The following is a 7571-nucleotide window of genomic DNA, read 5'->3' on the forward strand; positions in this document are numbered from 1 at the left end:
TAAACATTTTGTAAATCTCTTTGGCCTTATGGGGGGCAGTATTTCAATATGAGTAGGAAAATGAGAGTACCCCTAAACATTTTTCTAGAAAAAAAAGCACTGCACAGGGCTCTCGTTTATTTTTATTTTTTGCACCAGCTATCCCAAAAGAAATTACAGCTCTTCGTGAATTTGGCCGACTTCTGCAGCCTTCTCCCGACTTCTGCCCAGAAATTACAGCTCTTGGTGTTTCACCATGGCATCAGGTTTCTTTGCTGTCCTGGTTTCTTAATACACTCAAGGGCTGTTGGCACTGCCCACATTGCTTAGAGTAGACCATGTGGGTTTATGGAGGACAGTCTCCTGCCTGGCCTGTCACCCCTCCACATCTCCCAAGGCACTTAGCCTTGGATCTGTGCCCTCTTATCTACTTTTGCTACTGCCATGTTCAATTCATATGCCACCCCCACAAAAAAATAGCTGGCAGGGATAGGATGACTGCTTGGGGGTATTTCTCAAAGCTGTAGAAACACACACACACAACAACAACAACAACAACAAACCAATATTGTTTGGTCTGTGCAGGTGGGATCCCAGCTTTCCTCCTAGAAATGATAAAAACTTTCATGAGGACTAGGAACCAAGGTATCAATGAGATTTGAAATCTTCTAAGGCGGCTCCCTGCAAATAACATTCATTTAGTCCAGTTCTGAGACCGCAGAGACATGAATGACGGTTGCCAGGTTCAAATTAGCTTGGAGGAGTAGTAATGATATGTTTTGCCTTGATTGAATCTATAAATGTGGGTTTTAAGAGCAAATCTTGTGCATGTTTACTTGGAGGTAAATCTAATCAAGCCCAGTGGAGCTTTCCCCCATGTTAAATGCACAGGCTAGCAAGGCTTAAACCTGCTGAAATGCAAGCTTGGCTTAGCTGGAGACTTTATTCAGTCAAAACACAAAAGGATAGCTTGCAGAAGCTATCCTGTCCAAAGGTAGTGTGGTGCAGTGGTTAGAGTGTAGCACTAGGGCCTGGGAGACCAGGGTTCGAATCCCCACTCGCCCATGAAGCTCACTCTCTGGCTAATCCACTATTTCTCGGCTGCTCCTTCCACGGATTTTGTGGGAGACAACAATACCCAGAGCGCTTGGGGTGGGGGGTAGGGGCGGTGAGCTATGAAGGCAATCGATAAACAAGCCCCACTGAATTCGTGATGGTTAGAAAAGGCGCTGTTGTTTTCCAAACAGCCTTCAAAATAAGCTGCATTCGCAGCAGATCCCAACTGGCAGCTCTCGGTTAACTTTTTAAACTTTAAAACCAGGAATTAAACGGCCTCTTTGTGTCACGTTGCCTCTGCTGGCCTCCTTGGCACACGCTTCCCTAACCTACAATTGACAGCTGCCAAAACGGGCAGAAGTTCACGTGGCTCACGTTTTCGGGAAGCAAAAAGCCTCTACCCACCCAGAGCAGAACCACGTGCTGCTTTATGCAGAGTTGTTCAAAAAGCCAAACCCTTCGCTTGTGCGATTCGCTGGCAGCATTTGGGGGAAAATCCGATGTGAGCTCTGCAAAAGTTGGGAAGCCGTCCCAACACATGCCTTGGAAGGGAGCCTTGGTCACGTCAACGTGGAAAGTTTAAAATAAACCTTGGCACGGCTGTGGAACTCTTCTCTCTTGCTGCTCTAGTTAGCACAGCCTTCCCCAAAGCCGGTCAGAATGAAATTGCTTGCCCAGGTGTAAACCTCGTGGCTTCCGTCTGTCTGGAATAAGGCCTCGCTGTAGAAAGTTAAGAGCTCTATCCATTGCTCCTCTCTCGCGTGAACCGTAGAATAGCACAGTTGGAAGGGACCCCCAAAGGACACTGGAGAATCACTAACAGATGGCCCCCAAAACTGCTGCATGAGGCCCCTGGAAAGTTCCCCAGAAGGAAACTGTGGCCCTCAGACTGAGAAAAGTCTCCTGCCCTGAACCTGCCATTAGATGGAATGAAGTTGCTGACTTGGGGTATCAGGGACCCCTGACCATTAGGTCCAGTCATGACCGACTCTGGGGCTGTGGCGCTCATCTTGCTTTATTGGCCGAGGGAGCCGGCATACAGCTTCCGGGTCATGTGGCCAGCAGGACTAAGCCGCTTCTGGCGAACCAGAGCAGCGCACGGAAACGCCGTTTACCTTCCCGCCAGAGCGGTACCTATTTATCTACTTGCACTTTGAAGTGCTTTTGAACTGCTAGGTTGGCAGGAGCAGGGACCAAGCAACGGGAGCTCACCCCGTCGCGGGGATTCAAACCGCTGACCTTCCGATCGGCAAGCCCTAGGCTCTATGGTTTAACCCACAGCGCCACCCGCATCCCTTTATTATTTTAATGTACTGCTGCTGTGTTTTTCCTTTTTTTGCTTGGCCTCAGGCACCAAAATAACCTGAGTGGCCTTGAGCACACCTTGACTGCTGGAGGGCGGAGATGCTGATGGCTTCTCTGCCTTGGGCCACCAAATGTCTCAGGCGCCCGCTCTGGTTTTGAAAGCCGACACTCCTTTTGGACACACCTGGTGCAAGGGTCAGGATCCTGGATTCTGCTTAAAAATGTTAGATTGGTCCCTGCACCTAAATTGAGGAGGCCTTAAGCAAGGGGTTTCACTCACCACTTTTGTCTGGCTTAAATTTTGTCTGGCCTTTGCGAACCTGCGCCATTTGCAAAGAAAATAAAAACACAAACAGCGGCATGTGTGATCTGGACGTCTCCCAAGCTGGCGCCCTCCTGGTGGGAGTAGCAGAAGGGCAAAACACTTGGAGGGCGCCAGGTGACAATCCGCAAACCTGTGCAACCCCTGAATGAGTAATACACTGCTTCTCCTCCGACTGTTTGCATTTTAACACAGGAGATGCTTTTCCATTCATGAAAGGGAGGACTATACCTGGAATGCAGGCGTGTCTGGAGCCACAAACAGAGAAGGGCGTGGGGCCTTCTGGCCTTAAATGGAGGCCCCACCACCGACTTCGCCCCCGCTGGTTTGGAGTCAGATGCCTGAGTGGTCTATGCCCTGCCCAAGCCAAATGGGTATTTATATGAGCCTGTCTCAGCAGACGTTTCCACATCACATGCAAAGAAGTCATTGTGTCCCCCCCACACCTGAAATGGTTTGATTTGGAAATGGAAGTCTGGTTCCTTCCTGGGGAGGCGAAGGCGTATAATGTCTGTGTGTCTCTGGGTGTGCATTTTTAAAGGTACACTTTGGAACCTAGGTGAATGGCAGCTAACCGATTGAGGTTGAATCCTGACAAGACAGAAGTACTGTTTTGGGGGGACGGGGGGCGGGCAGGTGTGGGGGACTCCCTGGTCCTGAATAGGGTAACTGTGCCCCTGAAGGACCAGGTGTGCAGCCTGGGAGTCATTTTGGACTCACAGCTGTCCATGGAGGCGCAGGTCAATTCTGTGTCCAGGGCAGCTGTCTCCCAGCTCCATCTGGAACGCAGGATGAGACCCTCCCTGCCCAAGGACTGTCTCGCCAGAGTGGTGCATGCTCTGCTTATTTCCTGCTTGGACTACGCAATGCACTCTACGTGGGGCTACCTTTGAAGGTGACCCGGAAACTACAACAAATCCAGAATGCGGCAGCTAGACTGGTGACTGGGAGTGGCTGCCAAGACCATATAACACCAGCCCTGAAAGACCTACATTGGCTCCCAGTACGTTTCCGAGCAAATTCAAAGTGTTGGTGCTGACCTTGAAAGCCCTAAACGGCCTTGGCCTAGTATACCTGAAGGAGCATCTCCACCCCCATCATCCAGCCCAGACACTGTGGTCCAGCTCCGAGGGCCTTCTGGAGGTTCCCTCCCTGTGAGAAGTAAAGTTACAGGGAACCAGGCAGAGGGCCTTCTTGGTAGTGGCGCCCTGCCCTCCCACCAGATGTCAAGGAAATAAACAACTACCTGACTTTGAGAAGACATCTGAAGGCAGCCCTGTTTAGGGAAGTTTTTAATGTCTGATGTTTTATTGCATTTTTAATATTTTGTAGGAAGCCACCCAGAGTGGCTGGGGAAGCCCAGCTAGATGGGTGTGGTATAAATATATTATTATTATTATTATTATTATTATTATTATTATTATTAAGAATATGTGGGTGTATGATTGAATAGGACCTTAGAAATCAGACGTGGTGCAGAGAAATGCATAGCTGTCAACCTTCCCTTTTTTTGCGGGAAAGCCCCTTATTCCAGTACCGTTGCCCACTGCTATCCGGGATTGTTAGATATCCCGTAGACTTTCCGTGGGACAGGTGAGGCTGCTGATCCCTTGTTTTTGAGGATGCTGATCCCTTATTTTCAAATCTGAAAGTTGACAGCTATGGAGAAATGTAGCCAGACAACTTGTGCTTTCACCTGAAGGTAACGGGTGAGAGATACCTAGGAAGCTGCCTTATACAGAGTGACACTATTGGTCCACCTTGCTGTCTTGTCTACACGGGCTGGCAGCAGCGCTGCAAGATTTCAGGGACGCTTTCTCAGCTCCACCTGCAGGTGTAGGACCTTCTGCCTGCTCCCATTGGAGAGAATCTGTAATGGGGGAAGCTGGACCTCTTGAACAGATTCTCATGCCATAGTTAAGGCATTTGGTCCCCATTCTAAATCATCATCATCATCATCATCATCATCATCATCATCTATTATTTATACCCCGCCCATCTGGCTGGGCCTCCCCAGCCACTCTGGGCGGCTTCCAAAAGAATATTAAAATACTGTGATACATCAAACATTAAAAGCCTCCCTAAACAGGGCTGCCTTCAGATGTCTTCTAAAAGTCTGGTAGTTGTTGTTCTCTTTGACATCTGGTGGGAGGGCGTTCCACAGGGAGGGCGCCACTACCAAGAAGGCCCTCTGCCTGGTTCTCTGTAACTTGGCTTCTCGCAGTGAGGGAACCGCCAGAAGGCCCTCGGTGCTGGACCTCAGTGTCCGGGTAGAACGATGGGGGTGGAGACGCTCCTTCAGGTATACTGGACCGAGGCCGTTTAGGGCTTTAAAGGTCAGCACCAACACTTTGAATTGTGCTCGGAAACGTACTGGGAGCCAATGTAGGTCTTTCAAGACCGGTGTTATATGGTCTCGGCGGCCGCTCCCAGTCACCAGTCTGGCTGCTGCGTTCTGGGTTAGTTGTAGTTTCCGGGTCACCTTCAAAGGTAGCCCCACGTAGAGCGCATGGCAGTAGTCCAAGCGGGAGATAACCAGCGCATGCACCACTCTGGTGAGACAGTCCTTGGGCAGGGAGGGTCTCAGCCTGCGTACCAGATGGTGCTGGTAGACAGCTGCCCTGGACACAGAATTGACATGTGCCTCCATGGGCAGCTGTGAGTCCAGAATGACTCCCAGGCTGCGCACCTGGTCCTTCAGGGGCACAGCTACCCCATTCAGGACCAGGGAATCCTCCACACCCGCCCGCTTCCTGTCCCCCCAAAACAGTACTTCTGTCTTGTCAGGATTCAGTCTCAACCTGTTAGCAGCCATCCATCCTCCAACTGCCTCCAGACACTCACACAGGACCGTCACCGCCTTCACTGGTTCTGATTTGAAAGAGAGGTAGAGCTGGGTATCATATTGATGGACACCCAATCTAAAGCCCCTGATGATCTCTCCCAGCGGCTGCATGTAGATGTTGAAAAGCATGGGGGAGAGGACAGAACCCTGAGGCACCCCACAAGTGAGAGCCCAGGGGTCTGAACGCTCATCCCCCCCCACCACTTTCTGAACATGGCCCAGGAGGAAGGAACAGAACCACTGTATGACAGTGCCCCCAGCTCCCAGCCCCTCAAGACGGTCCAGAAGGATGTTATGGTCGATGATATCAAAGGTCGCTGAGAGATCCAGCAGAACTAGGAAACAGCTCTCACCTTTGTCCCTAGCCCGCCAGAGATCATCAACCAGTGCGACCAAGGCAGTTTCAGTCCCATGATGAGGCCTGAATCCCGACTGGAAGGGATCCAAATGGTCCGCTTCTTCCAGGCGTGCCTGGAGTTGTTCAGCAACCACTTGCTCAATCACCTTGCCCAAGAATGGAAGATTTGAGACTGGGCGATAGTTGGCCATCGTGGCCGCATCTAAAGATGGTTTTTTAAGAAGCGGTTTAATAACTGCCTCTTTCAGTGGGTCTGGGAAGGCTCCCTCATGGAGGGAAGCATTCACCACCCCCCAAAGCCCATCGTCCAGTCCTTCCCGGCTAGCTTTTATAAGCCAGGATGGGCAAGGATCCAGGAGACAGGTGGTTGGTTTCACTCGTCCAAGCAGCCTGTCCACATCCTCGGAGGTAACAGATTGGAATTGATCCCACGCAACTTGACTAGACAAGACTCTAGCAGATAATAGCAGTGTGATTCTGGGGGTATTTAGGGTTCATGGTGTAAAACTATAGTTTTAATTCTATTCCGGTGTAAGTGTTTTTAGCTGTTATTATTTTATCTGTAAGCTGCCTTGAGTCCCTGTTATGGCAAAAGACAGGATATAAAAATAACAACAAGCCTGGATAGCTCAGCAGGATTGCACATGGCATTGATAATACCAAGGGTGCAGGTTCGATCCCCATATGGGACAGCTGCGTATTCTTGCATTGCAAGGGGTTGGACTAGATGGCCTTCAGGGTCCCTTCCAACTGTATGATTCTAAAACTGTTAGTACACAAGCCTTCAGCAACGGGACCAGTTTACCTGTGAGATCGCCTTACCCCAGATACAACCTCTTGGCTGCTTTGATCATCAGAACTGGAACTGTTACAGGTGCCACCTAATACCCATTCCACATTGGTAAGAACTCAACTGTTGAGTGTGGCAATGCCTATACTTTGGAACTCCCTGCCACTTGAGATCAGGCAGGCTCCTTCACCACACCCTTGAAAACATTTTTATTTACACAAACCCAGGGTTGCCCCCCCCCCAGCCAGAGCTCAGCTCCAGCACCTCTCAGGTAGGTGCCTTGGCCCTTCTAAGAGGGCAGGAGGTCATGGTGAGCTCTGGCACCTCTTTTTCTAGGAAAATAGCACTGGACAAGCCAACCTAGTTAGTTTATGGCTGGTTTTAATCTTTTTGATTGTTTTGGGTTTTTTTAACAAATAACTGCGTTGTAGTAAACTATTTTGAGGTTTATTTGCTTTTGACAATCAAGTGGCGTATACATTTTAGTAAATAATAAATGTGTGTGTTTGCGATCTGTCTGTCTATATACAGTGGTACCTCGGGTTACATATGCTTCAGGTTACATACGCTTCAGGTTACAGACTCCGCCAACCCAGAAATATTACCTCGGATTAAGAAATTTGCTTCAGGATGAGAACAGAAATTGTGCTCCAGCAGTGCGGTGGCAGCAGGAGGCCCCATTAGCTAAAGTGGTGCTTCAGGTTAAGAACAGTTTCAGGTTAAGAACGGACCTCTGGAATGAATTAAGTACTTAACCTGAGGTACCACTGTATATACATATGCACAAAACACCAACAACCCCAGCGACAACCATGGTCGTATATAACAAGGATGTTGCTTTGCAGCAGGGTGATGTTTGGGTTTAAATAATGGCTCTTTTTTGGAGGGCAGAGAGGCACGTGTGAGGCTGAGGGAA

This window comes from Podarcis cretensis (genome assembly GCF_951804945.1).
Source record: "Podarcis cretensis genome assembly, chromosome: 9".
In the NCBI taxonomy this organism is placed as follows: domain Eukaryota; kingdom Metazoa; phylum Chordata; class Lepidosauria; order Squamata; family Lacertidae; genus Podarcis; species Podarcis cretensis.